Source organism: Triturus cristatus, chromosome 6 (genome assembly GCF_964204655.1).
Source record: "Triturus cristatus chromosome 6, aTriCri1.1, whole genome shotgun sequence".
In the NCBI taxonomy this organism is placed as follows: Eukaryota; Metazoa; Chordata; class Amphibia; order Caudata; family Salamandridae; genus Triturus; species Triturus cristatus.
This window is the reverse complement of record NC_140589.1, coordinates 1,741,087,982-1,741,106,697: the sequence shown is the minus strand read 5'-3', so window position 1 is coordinate 1,741,106,697 and position 18,716 is coordinate 1,741,087,982. Positions and strand designations below refer to the sequence as shown.

At 48.4% G+C, this 18,716-nt stretch overlaps 1 protein-coding gene and 1 pseudogene across 1 annotated transcript in view; one reads left to right on the top strand and one right to left on the bottom strand.

Annotated features, from left to right (window-relative positions):
* NVL (nuclear VCP like) overlaps positions 1-18,716 on the top strand; it is a 444,777-nt gene that overhangs the window by 330,884 nt on the left and 95,177 nt on the right. The gene's annotated exons all lie outside the window — the stretch shown is intronic.
* LOC146821909 (coiled-coil domain-containing protein 92-like) lies at positions 9,286-18,166 on the bottom strand (annotated as a pseudogene).

Below are 18,716 nucleotides of genomic sequence, written 5' to 3'. Positions count from 1 at the left end.
TCCATTACGGTCTGATGTGTTCTTTCTCTGACAGGCATAATGATGTTTCTCATAGTTTTATTCTTTGTCATTGTTCTTTCAAAGACTTTTGATCTTTTTGACACACTGTTCCCACACTCTCACAGTTTTAGTAGTGGCTCTGCGTTGTGCCGTGGAAAAGTTTCACAGTAGATAACGTACATCAGCGCGCCGGGAGGGACTTAAATGGCTCCACTGACGTCATATCCGTGGACGATGTCAGAGCGGAGCCGTTATGCGCCGTCGCCTGGCACGCAGAGGTACTGCTGAAGATTTTCCGGATCCAGACTGACGCCTTGGGGATATTCTAAATTAAGGAATCTGCGGCTAGACTGTGTCTCTATCAGTTGCATCGTTACCGAAGGTAAGTAACTCGTTCTTTTAGTCTAGAGGCATAATTACTAAGTAATTGAATTAACGAAGAATCTTGAACGCGGTGACGTGTGGTGTGAATAATTTATCCTTTCCATCTTTTTATCTGTTGAAGAAAAGGAATCATCATGAGTTATTTCAGGTTACTACATCACCTTGAAAGTTTACATCATTCTTACATTTAAAAAAGGAGAACTTGTCGTACCTGGTTATGGTCCTTCATGGCCTTCCTTTCGGCAGAAATCTTCACATTATGAGCCAACAATGTTCGATACAGGTAATTTGCTTATGTTTGGGAGGGCCTTCTGCGTTTCCATCCCCGTGACTAGCTGAGCATTAGTCAGAAACCCTTGACAACTCTTAGAACCACTTTTCTTTCTCATTAAATGGTAGCCGTGGAGCCAGCTGGTGCTTCGGGAGTGCGTTGGGTGGGCACCCACCTGTAAGTAACGGAGGCCCCGCGGGATCGGGTTCCCGGTGCTAAAATAGTCTCCCCCCCTCCCCTTTTGAATGAGGCATGGCCCCCGAGGATGGTGCCCCCGAGGCCTATGAAGGCCCTGTGAAAATGTTCCTGTAGCCTATGAAGGCTTGGAAAGTGGGACACATGGCTCCCTTGCTTTTAAAAAATGGAAATCCCAGGGCGATAGGGTCCCCAGGGCCTAATAAGGCTCTGGAGGAGTGCTACATGCCCCCTCCCTGTTTAATTGCATTTGGTCCCAGAGATGGGGGTCCCTGGAGCCTTTTAAGGCTTGGGGTGGAGGACTGTGTGGGCCTTCTCCCCTTCTATTTTGTATTTGGCCCCTGGGATTGATTCCCACAGCCTATTAAGGCTCAGGGAGTGGACCACGTGGCCCCCTCCCCCTTTAAAAAACGAAAGGCCTTGGGTGATAAGGTCCCCAGGGACTAGTATGTCTCGGGAGGGGGCTACATGTCCCTTCCCCTTTGATTTTGGCCCCGAGGGATGGGGTCCCTGGGGCCCAAGAAGGCTTGGGGAGGGGTGCCACCCACTCCCCTGTTTAATTGTATTTGGCCCCAGGGATGGGGATCCCTGGGGCCTTTTAAGGCTTGGGTAGGTGAGCTACGTGGCACCTCTACTCTGTTTTATTGTATTTGGCCCTGGATGATGGGACCTCAGGCCTATTAAGGCACAGGGATGGAGCCTGCATGCCACTCTCCCCTTAGATTTTGGCCCCGGGGATGCTGCCCACCCCCTCCCTTAAGTCTTGGGGAGGGGGGGACAATCGGTCCCTCCCCCACCCCCCATTTTATTGGAACTGGCACCAGAGGTCCTCTTTAATATATGTGTTTTGGGGTTCCTGGGCTCGAAGGCAAACTCTGCACCTGCCTAAGGCTGTGTTCGGTGTGTGGTTGACAGCCTGCGGGGGGTTTGGACACAGGGCCTGGCAGCAGGCCAAGCCCTGTGGCCAAAACCCTGCTATTCACAGCCAAAGGCTATGTGCAGCGGCTGGATGGTCAGTGCAATAAAAACAAGGGGAGGGAGGCATGTGGCCACCATCTCCAAGTCATGCCATGGTCCTAGGGAGCCCATCCTATGGGGCTGATTTCTTTATGTGGAGGGTGGGCGTGTTCCTTTTTTATGTGGAGGGTGGGCGTGCACCCCGTGGCTCGTTTTAAGTTGGGGGATTAAGTCTCCTTGAATCCTGAGGGTCCCTGGGGTCCAAGTAGCCCACCAGGTACCTCCAGTAAGCGCCACAGAGCTGCGTTGCATAGAGGTGTAAAAAGGGGTGTGGCCTCTGAACACCTCTCTGCAACGCAGCTCCCTGGTGCATACCGGAGGTTCCTGGTGGGCTAGTTAGCCCCCAGGGACCCCCAGTATTCAATGGGAATTAGTTCCCCATCTTACAACGCGCCAGGGGGCACGTTTGCAGACTGCTGCAGGGAGGGGGCGGGGCCTCCGGCTCAATGCCAGTCTTTTTATTTTTTTAAGAAAGGGGATTGTGTGGCCCCCCCTTCCTTTCCTATTTTATTGGCCCTGGGGACCCCATCCCCCAGGGCCTGACCCCTATTTTTTATCTTATTTTTAAAAATTGGAAGGGTGCCGCGTGGCCCCCCTCTCAAGACGATATTCGGCCCCGGGGACCCCATCCCCCGGGGCATGGCCAGGTGTTTTTAAAAAATTTAAATTACTGGAGGGGGGCTGCGTGGCCCCCCTCCTCAGGCCATCACCCGGGGCCGGCCTTTCCGTGTTTTTGTTTAAAAAAAAAAAAATTATAATGGGGGAGGGGGCCGCGTGGCCCCCCTCCCGGGCCCCCAATGGCCCCGGGGACCCCATCCCCCGGGGCCTGGTCTTTCATTGGGGATCGTGGGGGGGTCCCCAATTCCCCCACAGTCCTGCCGGCTCTCTGCCTCCTGCGGGAGCCAGCATTGCTTTTCCACACAGGGAGCTGCTAAGATGCAGCTCCCCGTGTGGAAAAGCAATGTGGTTTGGATTTTGAAAGCGAGAGCAGGTTTCCCAAACCAGAGTTTGCAATCAATCAATCATAGCATTTGTAAAGCGCACTACATACCCGTCAGGGTCTCAAGGCGCTGGGGGTGGGCAATGCTGCTTTTGTTCGAAGAGCCAGGTCTCGAGGGGTCGTCTGAAGGTCAGTAGGTCTTGGGTCTGCCGTAGGCAGATGGGGAGGGTGTTCCATGTCTTGGCGGCGAGGTGGGAGCATGATCTGCTGCCGGCGGTCACTCTTCGGATGCGGGGGACAGTGGCGAGGGCAAGGTCTGCGGAGCGGAGCTGGCGGGTGGGGGTGTAGAAGCTGAGTCGGCTGTTGAGGTACGCTGGTCCGGTGTTGTGGAGTGCCTTGTGTGCGTGGGTGAGGAGCTTGAAGGTTATCCTCTTGTTGACAGGGAACCAGTGCAGGTCTCTCAGGTTGGGTGTTTCTCCGTTGTCTAGCAGGGTCCTGATGTCATCGGTGGCGGCGATGAGGGCAGTTTCTGTGCTGTGGTTGCTGCCGAGCCCGGACTGGGACGGGTCTAGGATGCTGTTCTCCTCGAGGAAGCTGGTCAGTTGTTTGTTGACGGCCTTCTCGATGACCTTCGCCGGGAACGGAAGCAGTGAGATGGGTTGAAAGTTCTTGAGATCCTTGGGGTCTGCCTTGGGTTTCTTGAGTAAGGCCTTGATCTCGGCGGGCTTCCAGCACTCCGAGAAGGTCGCTGTCTTGAAGGAGATGTTGATGGCTTTCCGGAGATGGGGTGCGATGGTGATGCTGGCTTTGTTGAAGATGTGGTGTGGGCAGGGGTCTGACGGGGATCCGGAGTGGATGGTGTTCATGATCTTGATGGTGTCGTCGTTGTTGATGTTGGTCCAGGAGAGCAGGCGGTTGGTGCGGATGGCGGTCGTGGGGTCTCAGTGGTTGCCGGGGCAGTCGCGGCGTTGAAGCTGTCGCAGATGTCTGCGATCCTGCGGTGGAAGAAGGTTGCCCGCGAGTCGCACAGGTCTTGCGAAGGTGGGATGTCGGTGTTGGAGCTGGGGTTGGAGAGTTCCTTCACGATGTTGAAGAGCTCTTTGCTGTTGTGTGCGATGTTGTCTAGGCGGTCTTTGAAGGAGGACCTTTTGGCGGATTTGATGAAGTGGTGGTGTCTGCGAGTGGCGTTCTTGTGGGCTGCGTAGCTTTCCGGTGTTCGTTCACGGATTCAGTTCTTCAGCTTTCGGCAGGTTTGCTTGGAGGCCTGGAGGTCTTCGGTGAACTAGCTGGCTTTCTTGCTGGTGTGGCTGTTGGAGGGCTTTTTGAGCGGGCGAGGGTGTTGGCGCAGTCGTCGATCCACTGTCTGAGGTTGCGGGTGGCGGCGGCGGCGTCGGTCGGGTCTGCAGGTGGGCTCCGGCTGAGGGTGGTGGATAGCTGGTCTTCAGTGACTTTGCTCCAGCAGCGGCGCAGCATCTGTTGGGTGCGGTGGTGCGTGGTGGGTTTCCGGAAGGTGAAGTGGATGCACCGGTGGTCGGTCCAGTGGAGTTCGGTGGTGTGGTTGAAGGAGACATGGGAGCTTGCTCAGAAGATGGGGTCAAGCGTGTGGCCGACGGAGTGGGTAGGTGTTGTGACGAGTAGTCTGAGTCCGAGGTTGGTGAGGTTGTCGATCAGGGTCGAAGAGTTGGGAGTCGTTGTTGTTCACGAGGTGGAAGTTCAAGTCCCTGAGGAGGATGTAGTCCGTGGAGGCGAGGGCGTGTGTGCTGACTACGCTGGCGATGGAGTCGCTGAACTGTGGTCAGGGTACGGGGTGTCTGTAGACGAGGGTTCCTCTGAGGGTGGTGCTGGGGTCGGTGTGGATCTGGAAGTGCAGGTGTTCGGCGGTGCTGAGGGTGTCGTCGGTGTTTGTCGAGACTTTGAGAGTGTTCATGTGGACGATGGCGATTCCTCCTCCTACTCCGTTGATGCGGTCCTTGCGGGTGATCTTATAGCCTTCCGGAATGGCTATGATCGCCATTGCGTGGCGTTGGGTGCCGAGGAGGGGTTCAGCCAGGTCTCCGTCAGGAAGGCGACGTCTGGGGTGTTGGAGTCGAGTAGGTTCCAGAGTTCAACGGCGTGTTTGCGGTCGGAGCGGGTGTTGAGAAGGATGCATCTGAGGTAGTTGGATTCTTTGGTAGGTGGGGTGGCGGGCCAGATGCTGGTGAAGCTGCAGTTCCGGCAGGAGAAGGGTCCTGCCCTGTCATTGCAAACAGCAGTGTCCCGGAGGTGGGCACCCCTGGACACTGCAGGAGCCCCCTCCTGACTCCAGGAGGGGGGCCGCGTGGCCCCCTCCCAACATTAGCAAAGCCCCGGGGAGGTTGTGGTCCTCTGGGCTCAGGGGTCCGTAACGGACCCCCAAATTTGCATACTTAGTGCCCCAGGGAGGTGGCGGTCCCCGGGGCGTGTGGGGGGGCTCAAGCCCCCCCACACAGGTAGTTTTTTTTTTTTTTTTTAAACAAGCCCCGGGGGATGATGGTCCCCGGGGCTGCAGGGGGGTCGTGAGCCCCCCGCTAATATGTAAAGAAAGCCCCGGGGGTGGCGGTCCCCGGGGCCTTGGAGGCCCCCCACCTATTTAAAATAAAAGCCCCGGGGGGTGGCGGTCTCCGAGGCTGCAGGGGGGGTTGTGTGCCCCCCCTCAAATATTTATAGAAAGCCCTGGGGGCGGCGGGCTGCGGGGGTCTCCCTGGGCCCCGCAAATATATTGTAGAAATACCCCCGGGACTTGGCCCACCCGGGGGCTAATTAATAACGAAGCGCGGTCGGATCCGCTGATCTTCCGCGCATCTCGCAATTTAAAAAAATATATATGCTTTTTTGGGCCATGGGTGTCCTTGTGGGACCCCCTAAGCAGGCCTAGGGGGTCAGGGTGTTTCTACCCTGCCCCCTTTTCTTGTTTTTCACGTTTGTTTTCCTGTTTTCTTGTGCCTTGGTTCTACCGAGGCACAAGATGGCTGCCAACACTTCCTGGTTTGAAGTGTTGACAGCCAATTAGAATGCAGCTCGTGATCGGGAGGGTGCATGGATCCACCGCACCTCTAAATATCGAAACTTTTATTTTTGATTCTCTAAGCAACTACTGAACGGATTTACACCATTTTTAAAAAGGTCGCTTTCTGAGCCAAGCAGTACCTGTTTGCCAAATTTGGAGTAAATCCGTTCAGTAGTTTCGGCTGTATCCTTGCATAAAGTTTCTTATTGGAAATTGATTTTTTGACTCTTATTTTTTTTTTCTCAGCAACTACTGAACGGATTCACACCATTTAAAAAAAAAAAGGTCTCATTCTGAACCAAGGGCTACCTTTTTGCCAAATTTGGTGTAATTCCGTTCAGCAGTTTGGGCTGTAGTCGTGTCCAAAGTTTCCTATGGGAAATAACATGGAGAAAACGCGTTTTGGGACCCCCTTTTTTCTCGGCCCCCGCTTGGCGAATCACCCCGAAACTTTCAGGATAGTAGCTGACCGGAGCGGGGCCAACGTTTTGAAAATTTCGTGAAGATTCGTCAACCGGCGGCAAAGTTATTGGGAAAAGAAAAAGCGCCTTTTGAATAGAAACAAAGTCTTAACCTCTTCCATGCGCGGGGAATTCCCGCGCCGTGCGGGCGTTTGTATTAGTGGGCGGGGATTCGGACGGCCGGGAGCAGTCGTGCGCACACGCCCACCGTGACACGTGACGGCTCCCGGCCGAAGAGGTTAACTATAACTACCTACTGGCGACCGCCAGTAGGTAATATATATATATATGTATCTATACATATATATATGTATGCTGCTCGTGGGGAGAATCCAACGTTTTAAATTGCACTCGGACACAGGTGAGCTTTATCCCCAAAAGCTTTATTTTAAAGGTACAGGCAGTCTTATTCACCGGTTAATTATGCATAGTCCACATTCCCAACATGTTTCGAGTTTACCTCTTCTTCTTGGGGCACTGCAGACACAGAGCGCATGGCATCTTCATCTCGTAGTTTAGCAAATATCGTTCACCATGAATTGGGACTCTGAATGAGTTACGTTGCTCTATGGGAGATGAAGTATGCTAATCAGTCCTCAAATGGATGCGCGCTGATATTCAAGCAAAGTTTTCAGCTCGCAATGAGCCCCAGAGAATTTGACTGCCTTAAATCCAACACCGATGCCCCACATATTGAGCCTCTGATTCAGACACTCGTGGCCCCTTCCTTTCTTCGGGTGGTGCAATTCAGCGGCAGGACGGCCGCTTACAAAATGTGCTGCTCGTGGGGAGAATCCAACGTTTTAAATTGCACTCGGACACAGGTGAGCTTTATCCCCAAAAGCTTTATTTTAAAGGTACAGGCAGTCTTATTCACCGGTTAATTATGCATAGTCCACATTCCCAACATGTTTCGAGTTTACCTCTTCTTCTTGGGGCACTGCAGACACAGAGCGCATGGCATCTTCATCTCGTAGTTTAGCAAATATCGTTCACCATGAATTGGGACTCTGAATGAGTTACGTTGCTCTATGGGAGATGAAGTATGCTAATCAGTCCTCAAATGGATGCGCGCTGATATTCAAGCAAAGTTTTCAGCTCGCAATGAGCCCCAGAGAATTTGACTGCCTTAAATCCAACACCGATGCCCCACATATTGAGCCTCTGATTCAGACACTCGTGGCCCCTTCCTTTCTTCGGGTGGTGCAATTCAGCGGCAGGACGGCCGCTTACAAAATGTGCTGCTCGTGGGGAGAATCCAACGTTTTAAATTGCACTCGGACACAGGTGATCTTTATCCCCAAAAGCTTTATTTTAAAGGTACAGGCAGTCTTATTCACCGGTTAATTATGCATAGTCCACATTCCCAACATGTTTCGAGTTTACCTCTTCTTCTTGGGGCACTGCAGACACAGAGCGCATGGCATCTTCATCTCGTAGTTTAGCAAATATCGTTCACCATGAATTGGGACTCTGAATGAGTTACGTTGCTCTATGGGAGATGAAGTATGCTAATCGAGCTGAAAACTTTGCTTGAATATCAGCGCGCATCCATTTGAGGACTGATTAGCATACTTCATCTCCCATAGAGCAACGTAACTCATTCAGAGTCCCAATTCATGGTGAACGATATTTGCTAAGCTACGAGATGAAGATGCCATGCGCTCTGTGTCTGCAGTGCCCCAAGAAGAAGAGGTAAACTCGAAACATGTTGGGAATGTGGACTATGCATAATTAACCGATGAATAAGACTGCCTGTACCTTTAAAATAAAGCTTTTGGGGATAAAGCTCACCTGTGTCCGAGTGCAATTTAAAACGTTGGATTCTCCCCACGAGCAGCACATTTTGTAAGCGGCCGTCCTGCCGCTGAATTGCACCACCCGAAGAAAGGAAGGGGCCACGAGTGTCTGAATCAGAGGCTCAATATGTGGGGCATCGGTGTTGGATTTAAGGCAGTCAAATTCTCTGGGGCTCATTGCGAGCTGAAAACTTTGCTTGAATATCAGCGCGCATCCATTTGAGGACTGATTAGCATACTTCAATTTAAAACGTTGGATTCTCCCCTCGAGCAGCACATATATATATGTGTATATATATATGTATATATAATTATATACCACTACCCTGAAAAAAACCCTTACTATCCCTTACCCATCTCTGAACCCTAAAAACCAAATCACTTAGTACCCATAACCTTACCCATCCCTGAACATTTAAACTCCTTTAAACCCCCTTTCTCCATCTTAATTCCCTTACTTAGTATAAAAAATGTTTTTTTTGTTTTCTTAAATTGTATTTATTTTGCATATTGTGAATAGTTTTCTGTACCTCAAAGCAAAAATGTAAATATGTTCTCATTCGTACCTCATTTTAAATGCTTAACATATTGTCACCAAATGTATTTTTCACCAAGCAATTGCTTTTTTAAAGCAAAGCCAAGTAAGGCAAGGCTGCAATACATATCGCTGTGCAAACTGTAAAAAGATATCAGCACACTTTGAGGTACACGTCGCAGTAGTCTTTTTTTCTGTATTCTTTGAAGGAAGTGTTCATTTCTGCCCAAAGGAAAGCTGCTGCTACAGAGAATGGAGACAAGAACACTGATACCTTAAAATGCTAAAAGATTATACATATTGCTTTAATATTACATACATTGATACTTCCTTTATATTAATATAGATGTACTGAGCTATGGTGCAAGCTGCGACCAGTGCTTTTGTCGATATGTGTAGGTACTAGATGTAGCTGTATTACAAGCAGGTAGAGAGATGCACTTGTGTTTGACCCCAGCATTTAGAATTTGAGCGAGTCATTTAAAAGCTACTGTATCCCTAAAGAGGGACAGGAATCTATTCATAAAACATCTGCAAATGATTGGCATGCATGGGAGGAAACAAGACGCAGAGTATATGATAGTCTATCTTGGATCGAGCGCATAAAACTCAACATACCATGGATTTAAAATGATGACCTACTTTATAAGGGTGCGTTTTAAACCGTTCGGTCAGTCCCCGAGTGCTTCCTGACAACTTTGCCTCCGTCTACTTGATCAACTGCTAGTGTTTCAACTTCAGGCTGGCTCTGGGATGGTGCAACATGGTGGATTCTGTGGGCCACACCAAAGTGCGCCTTCTGGTGCTTTTCTCTCGCATGACTGTGCTGGCCCTGCTGAACTGCGCTCAGAAGCAATGGGAGGGATAACTAATAGCCTTTCTTTTATTAGGTGTGCCTCTGTTGATTCTCTGGCTAATAAAAATGGAATAGGATCTGGCATTGCATCCAAAGGCTCCCGTAAAAGTATTCTGCGGCCATTGGATCCGAGTCTATATACCTCTGCAATCTCCGAGTTCAGTGGTGTTGAAAGGCTCTTTTTCATTCTACGCCTTGGAGTTTTGGGGTTTTCTTTGGGCGGAGCTGGCTTATAGCTGGGCAGTACTGGTGTGTCCGATGGTGTACCATCTGATGTGCCGCTGGACATTTAGTGAGTGGGCTTTTAAAAGTCCAACCACAGCTTTTTCGGTGGCATAGAGCGTGTGGTTATGCGCACAAGCGCGTGTGCCTCGCTCTGCCTCTCCATCTTGCTTGCTTCACGCTTTAACGCTCCTCCCCCTTCCCCACCACAGAGGGCGTCTCGCAGCCGCACGTCTTTTTGCTTATTTAATGTGTGTGCCTTGCTTTTTGTTTTTTTAGTAAACGGGGGATTTGGAAGTGCAAACTAGTGCTTTTCAGTCCTCCAAATACAGTGCATGTGCGCCGGGCGCGCGCACCATTTGTCAGCCTGCCTGATCACTTTCGCGGCCGCTTTGATGTTCTCAGTGAGCCGCGCGGCCACTGAGAACATCAAAGCGGCCGCGAAAGTGATCACCATTTGCCACCCCCTCCCTTGGCAGCTCGGATTTGTAGCTCAGTACGCTTGTAATAAAGCGGTGGGGTTTTTCGGCTCTTCATGGCCCAGCGTCACGGGTGGCTTGTTTAGGACTGGTGCCCTGGTTGGCCCCATGACCCCCATTGCACTTCACGTTTTGTGCGTGCCAAAGGCAGAGTTGGCTAAGAATCCACACTTAGCTACAACTTCAGCATGTGCCACCGACATAGTTCTGCCCCGTGAGTGACGTCACTGAGCGCTGGCTTCCAAGGCTGCCGTGAATTATTGGTTCGGTAATCTGGAGAGTAGTTTTGTTTTGAAGGTTCGGATGTTGTCATCTAACTTCTGACATCTATCTACATCACTTAGTCAGTCAGAGTGAGTAATGATTATTAGCCTATTGACATTTCTCCGGGAGGTATTACTTATCCACGGAGTGTGATTAGAATTGAGTGCATGGATATGTGCGTGCGCGAGCATGCGTGATCTGGACGGCCTACACCCATTCATACTTTGTACGTGCAAAGCGCCTGTCGCGTCACTGACCAGCTCTTCATGAAAAACAGCGTTGACATGATTGATTGGGCAACCATTGTGTTCCATTTGTTCTGTGAGTCTCCGGGTGACGTAGCAGGCAAGCTTTTGGAAATTAAGCTTTTCAAATAGAGCTGTATTATTCTCCCATGCAGCAGATTTCCTGCGGCAGAACATTGACAGGTGGCAACCGGAACTCGATGAAACATTCAGAGGATGGGAAAGAGGGCTCGTGCCAACTGGGCTTCCTGCCACCAGATCCATGTGGCAAGCCTTGTGGGGAGGCTGCACATCACCATTGGGAACCACTGAGTATGCGTTTACCGCAGTATTGGAACAGACACGATGCTGTCGATCAGGATTCAGATGTCTAAACCCCACAGACCATCTTTCCTCAGTTTTGGTCTATAAAGTTGCGGAGTCCTCTGCAGCCTAATTCTGTCATGATTAGGGTTACCACCTGGCCGTTTATTACCGACATGACTGGTATTTTAATGTTCCTGCCGGTGCAAAAATAAGAACAAGCATTGGCATAGCCAATAGGTCTCGCCTTTGGGTCCTTATAAGTGTTTAGCCATGCAGTTGATGTTGTTGCACCAAGGATATTGTGCTGGATAACTAAACACTTATAAGGTCCCAAAAGCGAGACCTATTGGCTATGCCAATGCTTGTTTTACTTCAAGGCAAGCACGTGAGCAGAAGCGTTTCAGTTTCCGTTTTTCCAGGCATGTAATTTTTTTTGTACCTTGAGGCAAAACAGACTTGAAACGTTTGCGGCTGCGTGTTTTCACGTACATATAAATGTCTTTTTGGTATTGCAATGTTTTATTTTGACTTTTACTTAACAAATGTTGAGCCATGCCGAGGCTCAAACACTGTCCCCCAGGTCTCAAGTCGGCGGCTCTAACCGCTAAACCACCGCCTCTCCATCTAGGGATAGCAAATTGGAAATGGGACAACTGATTACATGCTGTATTTTTCTTCCCAGTTTACTTACTTTTGTTACAATGGGGCTCCCGCGCGGGTGCAGCCATTACAACAAATGTAAATAAATAAAAGGAAAAAAACTTCTGGCCGCCATTTTTTCCCTATTCGTTTACCTTTGTCTCAATTGCTGTACCCGTGCTTTAGCTTGAAACATCTGAAGCTAAAGTACAAGTGCCGGGATTACTTCAAAAGTAAAGAAATAGAAAAAAAATCACATTTTCTTTTTCCTTACTGCCACAATCAGCATTAGGATAGTGGGGTGCCGGGTAATGCTTGTTTAGGACTTGTGCCCTGCCTGTCTAACTAAGATCCACAAACGTAAATAAATAATAAATATTTAATTACAGGGGCACTCTTCTGTCAAGCGTACGAACATTTCCTCTGAATTCATATGGGCTGGAGTGACTTAGATGGGCACTTTTAAAACTGTGAGTACTGATAGTCCGAGGGCAGGAAACAGCAAAAAGTGCAATTTGCTCATCGGTTCCACTTTTTACAAATCGCCCACAAGTGCATTATTTCATCTAGGTTTAACTTTGAATATGTAAATATAACTGTGCCTTGTCACTCACTCGTTTATCTTTGCTCGATAACCCGGTGTAGCGTTTCCTGCCTGTATAAACATATGTTCGCATTATAATTAAAACGGTGAACTTGTTGATGTAAGATTTACATGTCACCGCACGCCTGTCTATATCTATAGAAGGCGCGTGCACGTAACATGCACCCCTCTGTGCCTCTTCAGCCCCATATTGACAGGAGATAAATACTTTTACTCACATATCGCCGTGAGATCGCTATAAGGGCGCACGGCGTCGAATATTTACCATTCTAATGTTATCAATATCTCTCTGACAACAAGCATTGGCATAGCCAATAGGTCTCGCCTTTGGGACCTTATAAGTGTTTAGCCGTGCAATAGTTGCATAACTAAACACTTATAAGGTCCCAAAAGCGAGACCTATTGGCTATTCCATTGCTTGTTTTAACTGCTGCAATCTATTGAAGCCTCACGGAGAACATCAAAGCGGCCTTGCGGCCGCGAAAGTGAAAGTAATCGCGGTAAAGAGCGACGAGCGCCCGCGCACATGCCCTGTAGCTCGAGGCTGGCCTGGTAGCACTTTTTGGAGCCCTCACAAAATGTCTTGCCAGATCAGCGCATGCACTGGGTCAGGCGAGACCTAAATAGGACGTCTTAATACAGTTTAATTTCAAGCTCCAGATTTATTTTTATGATTCCTGGCTCGACATCAAAACCGAAACCAGCAGCAGCAGACTGATTACACACTGAGCTTGTTATTAAGCAGGACGAAGAGGAATGTGGAACAAGCATTGGCATAGCCAATAGGTCTCGCCTTTTGGACCTTATAAGTAAAAAAAATATATAACTGCAGTTATAAGACTTAACATTTACCACTGCATGATGGAGTTATGATACAATTGGTAGAGGAAAGGGAGGTAAACCGGTCAATGCCGAAAGGAAGGGATTTCTAACATTTGATTAAAGCCAGCAAGTGAGGTGAAATGGTATTGTTACTTTTTGTCCTGGCACTGAACTAATAATGTTTCTTTTTGTTAGCTGCTGTTTACAGCTTCCTTACAGTGCTCTGTGGATGACTCAGGCTTCCAGCACTCAGCAGATAATTACTGTGCAAGTTCCAGACTCTGCCGGCGGCACAGTGATAGAGCTGCCTTTAAAAGTTTCCAGAGGCGTCAGAAGCTGACTGGCTGGCCGAGATACTTGTGGTTTCTCAGCGAGTGTTTCATTTTGCAACATTTACAGCCTGTTAATTCTTAAATGTATGAAGACAAGGCGGGGGCAGGTAAGATTCTTGATGTTTCTCGTGCAATATCAGTGAAAAATTAGTCCACAGAGCACCCCGGCTCTACCCCTCCTCCAATGTCCGGGCCATGGCTTAGCAAGGGAAACTCGAAGAATCTTATCTTCCCCCTTGTCATCATGCATTTGTGAATTAACAGGCTTACAGAAGAAATGTTGAAAATGAAACAGACTCGCCGAGTAAACGAGTGTCTCAGCCAGCCGGTCTTCTTCTGACACCTCTGTAAAGGGTTAGCAGAACGGAGGATGGGTCTGCTTTTAGCTGATTAGGATCTCCGAGAACAAAGGAGAGACAGCGTCCCTGGCTCCACCCAACCCCTCCTCCAATGGCCGCAACGCAGAGCCCGAGAGGCAATTGAGGAGCAGTGCAACCTAAAGCGCTCAGTGAGGCTTCTTTTTTTTCTTCAAAAAACAAAAAATATAAAGGAACAGTTAGTGCTCCGATCTGTACATGGCCAGCTTCTTGCGCTGCTGCAATGTGTGAGCTTCTTGAAGGGAAGACAGTAGAACAAGCATTGGCCGCGCGGCTGTGAAATTAACGCCGCGCGGCCATGAAAGAGAAAGTGAGCCACACGGGTAACATGGAAGGGGGGGGGGGGGGGCGGTGACTTATAAGGTCCCAAAAGCGAGACCTATTGGCTATGCCAATGCTTGTTTTACTTCAAGGCAAGCACGTGAGCAGAAGCGTTTCAGTTTCCGTTTTTCCAGGCATGTAATTTTTTTTGTACCTTGAGGCAAAACAGACTTGAAACGTTTGCGGCTGCGTGTTTTCACGTACATATAAATGTCTTTTTGGTATTGCAATGTTTTATTTTGACTTTTACTTAACAAATGTTGAGCCATGCCGAGGCTCAAACACTGTCCCCCAGGTCTCAAGTCGGCGGCTCTAACCGCTAAACCACCGCCTCTCCATCTAGGGATAGCAAATTGGAAATGGGACAACTGATTACATGCTGTATTTTTCTTCCCAGTTTACTTACTTTTGTTACAATGGGGCTCCCGCGCGGGTGCAGCCATTACAACAAATGTAAATAAATAAAAGGAAAAAAACTTCTGGCCGCCATTTTTTCCCTATTCGTTTACCTTTGTCTCAATTGCTGTACCCGTGCTTTAGCTTGAAACATCTGAAGCTAAAGTACAAGTGCCGGGATTACTTCAAAAGTAAAGAAATAGAAAAAAAATCACATTTTCTTTTTCCTTACTGCCACAATCAGCATTAGGATAGTGGGGTGCCGGGTAATGCTTGTTTAGGACTTGTGCCCTGCCTGTCTAACTAAGATCCACAAACGTAAATAAATAATAAATATTTAATTACAGGGGCACTCTTCTGTCAAGCGTACGAACATTTCCTCTGAATTCATATGGGCTGGAGTGACTTAGATGGGCACTTTTAAAACTGTGAGTACTGATAGTCCGAGGGCAGGAAACAGCAAAAAGTGCAATTTGCTCATCGGTTCCACTTTTTACAAATCGCCCACAAGTGCATTATTTCATCTAGGTTTAACTTTGAATATGTAAATATAACTGTGCCTTGTCACTCACTCGTTTATCTTTGCTCGATAACCCGGTGTAGCGTTTCCTGCCTGTATAAACATATGTTCGCATTATAATTAAAACGGTGAACTTGTTGATGTAAGATTTACATGTCACCGCACGCCTGTCTATATCTATAGAAGGCGCGTGCACGTAACATGCACCCCTCTGTGCCTCTTCAGCCCCATATTGACAGGAGATAAATACTTTTACTCACATATCGCCGTGAGATCGCTATAAGGGCGCACGGCGTCGAATATTTACCATTCTAATGTTATCAATATCTCTCTGACAACAAGCATTGGCATAGCCAATAGGTCTCGCCTTTGGGACCTTATAAGTGTTTAGCCGTGCAATAGTTGCATAACTAAACACTTATAAGGTCCCAAAAGCGAGACCTATTGGCTATGCCATTGCTTGTTTTAACTGCTGCAATCTATTGAAGCCTCACGGAGAACATCAAAGCGGCCTTGCGGCCGCGAAAGTGAAAGTAATCGCGGTAAAGAGCGACGAGCGCCCGCGCACATGCCCTGTAGCTCGAGGCTGGCCTGGTAGCACTTTTTGGAGCCCTCACAAAATGTCTTGCCAGATCAGCGCATGCACTGGGTCAGGCGAGACCTAAATAGGACGTCTTAATACAGTTTAATTTCAAGCTCCAGATTTATTTTTATGATTCCTGGCTCGACATCAAAACCGAAACCAGCAGCAGCAGACTGATTACACACTGAGCTTGTTATTAAGCAGGACGAAGAGGAATGTGGAACAAGCATTGGCATAGCCAATAGGTCTCGCCTTTTGGACCTTATAAGTAAAAAAAAATATATAACTGCAGTTATAAGACTTAACATTTACCACTGCATGATGGAGTTATGATACAATTGGTAGAGGAAAGGGAGGTAAACCGGTCAATGCCGAAAGGAAGGGATTTCTAACATTTGATTAAAGCCAGCAAGTGAGGTGAAATGGTATTGTTACTTTTTGTCCTGGCACTGAACTAATAATGTTTCTTTTTGTTAGCTGCTGTTTACAGCTTCCTTACAGTGCTCTGTGGATGACTCAGGCTTCCAGCACTCAGCAGATAATTACTGTGCAAGTTCCAGACTCTGCCGGCGGCACAGTGATAGAGCTGCCTTTAAAAGTTTCCAGAGGCGTCAGAAGCTGACTGGCTGGCCGAGATACTTGTGGTTTCTCAGCGAGTGTTTCATTTTGCAACATTTACAGCCTGTTAATTCTTAAATGTATGAGGACAAGGCGGGGGCAGGTAAGATTCTTGATGTTTCTCGTGCAATATCAGTGAAAAATTAGTCCACAGAGCACCCCGGCTCTACCCCTCCTCCAATGTCCGGGCCATGGCTTAGCAAGGGAAACTCGAAGAATCTTATCTTCCCCCTTGTCATCATGCATTTGTGAATTAACAGGCTTACAGAAGAAATGTTGAAAATGAAACAGACTCGCCGAGTAAACGAGTGTCTCAGCCAGCCGGTCTTCTTCTGACACCTCTGTAAAGGGTTAGCAGAACGGAGGATGGGTCTGCTTTTAGCTGATTAGAATCTCCGAGAACAAAGGAGAGACAGCGTCCCTGGCTCCACCCAACCCCTCCTCCAATGGCCGCAACGCAGAGCCCGAGAGGCAATTGAGGAGCAGTGCAACCTAAAGCGCTCAGTGAGGCTTCTTTTTTTTCTTCAAAAAACAAAAAATATAAAGGAACAGTTAGTGCTCCGATCTGTACATGGCCAGCTTCTTGCGCTGCTGCAATGTGTGAGCTTCTTGAAGGGAAGACAGTAGAACAAGCATTGGCCGCGCGGCTGTGAAATTAACGCCGCGCGGCCATGAAAGAGAAAGTGAGCCACACGGGTAACATGGAAGGGGGGGGGGGGGGCGGTGAGTGCTAAAGCAACACAGGGAAGGCTGGCATATGGTGAGCACTTTCGCGGCCGCATTGATGTTCTCAGTGGCCGCGCGGCTCACTGAGAACATCAAAGCGGCCGCGAAAGTGATCAGCAGGCTGACAAATGGTGCGCGTGCGCGGCGCACATGCACTGTAGTTGGTGGCCTGAAAAGCACTAGTTTGCACTCCCAAATCCCGCTTTCTAAAGCTCTCGCCAGAGCAACGCGAAAGCGCTGGCTCAGGCGAGACCTAAAAACTACGGCCCTTTCTTCCCCAGAGTGCTTATCTTTTTTTTGTATATGGAGATAAAGGAATTATGCGCCCATCAGCCGGTCACTGTTGCAACTCCACGCCAGTTGGGCAGGGGCGTGTTAAGATTGTAATGGCTGCCTGAAACAGGAGCCTGGATGGCGGAAATACAATTTCATCGAGCTCTCCCGCAGGGCGAAATATTTGATTATTTCCAGCCTGCCTTCGCAGAGATTAGTTGCGCAAGTTTCTCTTTCAATTAAGTTCTGAAGTGTATTACAGTTTTCTCGAGCATATTTCAAATAAACCACTGATATGAAACTTTTTGCACACCCCGCCCCTGGGCCCCAGCCATTTCAATCGCACCCATTTAACAATAACAAGCATTGGCATAGCCAATAGGTCTCGCCCTTGGGACCTTATAAGTGTTTAGCCATGCAACACTTGATGTTGCTGCACCAAGGATATTGTGCTGGATAACTAAACACTTATAAGGTCCTAAAAGCGAGACCTATTGGCTATGCCAATGCTTGTTCTTGGTGGCATGAAGTTGAGATGTCAAATATGCAATAGTACTCGCTCTCTGTTCTAGTTCATTCAACAGCATGTTGAGTTTATGGCTTTTTATTTTAAGCTCTTCCAAATACTTTTTCTCCCTTTCCTTGATTGTGTTTTCAAGGGCCAATATCATTGCATTTTTCTGTTTGAGTTTCTCCGGCAGCTCTTTTCAGTCTCCTTGTTTCGTAGCTGAACTTCAAGCTCTTCACATTTTCTTTTCAGCTCTTCACTTCTTAAATAACCACTCCCTGTAGAGTCAGAATTTTTTAGAGTCAACTCGTATGTTAAATCTGTACAGTGCTGTTGAAGTCGTCAGATCTCAGAGTGCAAGCCTTTGTGTGTTGGCGTGTTCCTGCTGGAGAAACAACAAGTTTTTTTGTGCACTGTGTAAACGATTTTCCAGGTTCGAGGCTGCCATGATCTCATCCAACTAATTTGGCAGGTGGGTGCGGACTCCCTGTGGGCGCCTTGTGCCTTCTGCCCAGGTCCTGTCCTGCTCCTGGCGCATGTCCCTTCCCTCGGCCAGGCAGAGGTCAGTCTAAAAAATGTTTTTAAACCTGCTTAGAAAAGTCCTGTTTTGTAAAGAGCCAACAAATGGCATGCATTCTAGTTATGTGCATGATCAATTGCCATGTTGTAAGGTTATGCGTTATAACCTATTTTTGGCATTTGGAATGTTGACCTGCATGAAGTGTTGCTGTTGCTTAAAAACAGAGGTTTCATGTCTTCTGTGAATTTCCAGGATCCCTACTGTCATATATCCATTCAAACCTCAACATCATAAGTACTCAAGATTCAAGGTAGTCAAGTGCTACTCTCAATCCAAAGCCTTGCCCTTTCGTCTAAAGTCAGCACTGCAGTGTATAATGCCAGTGGCAGCATTCCTGGGTGGCCAAGATTATCACCTCTTCCCATATCTGGATGACTATCTGTTCAAGCAAAACAGTTTTCGCATGGCAAAGACGAGC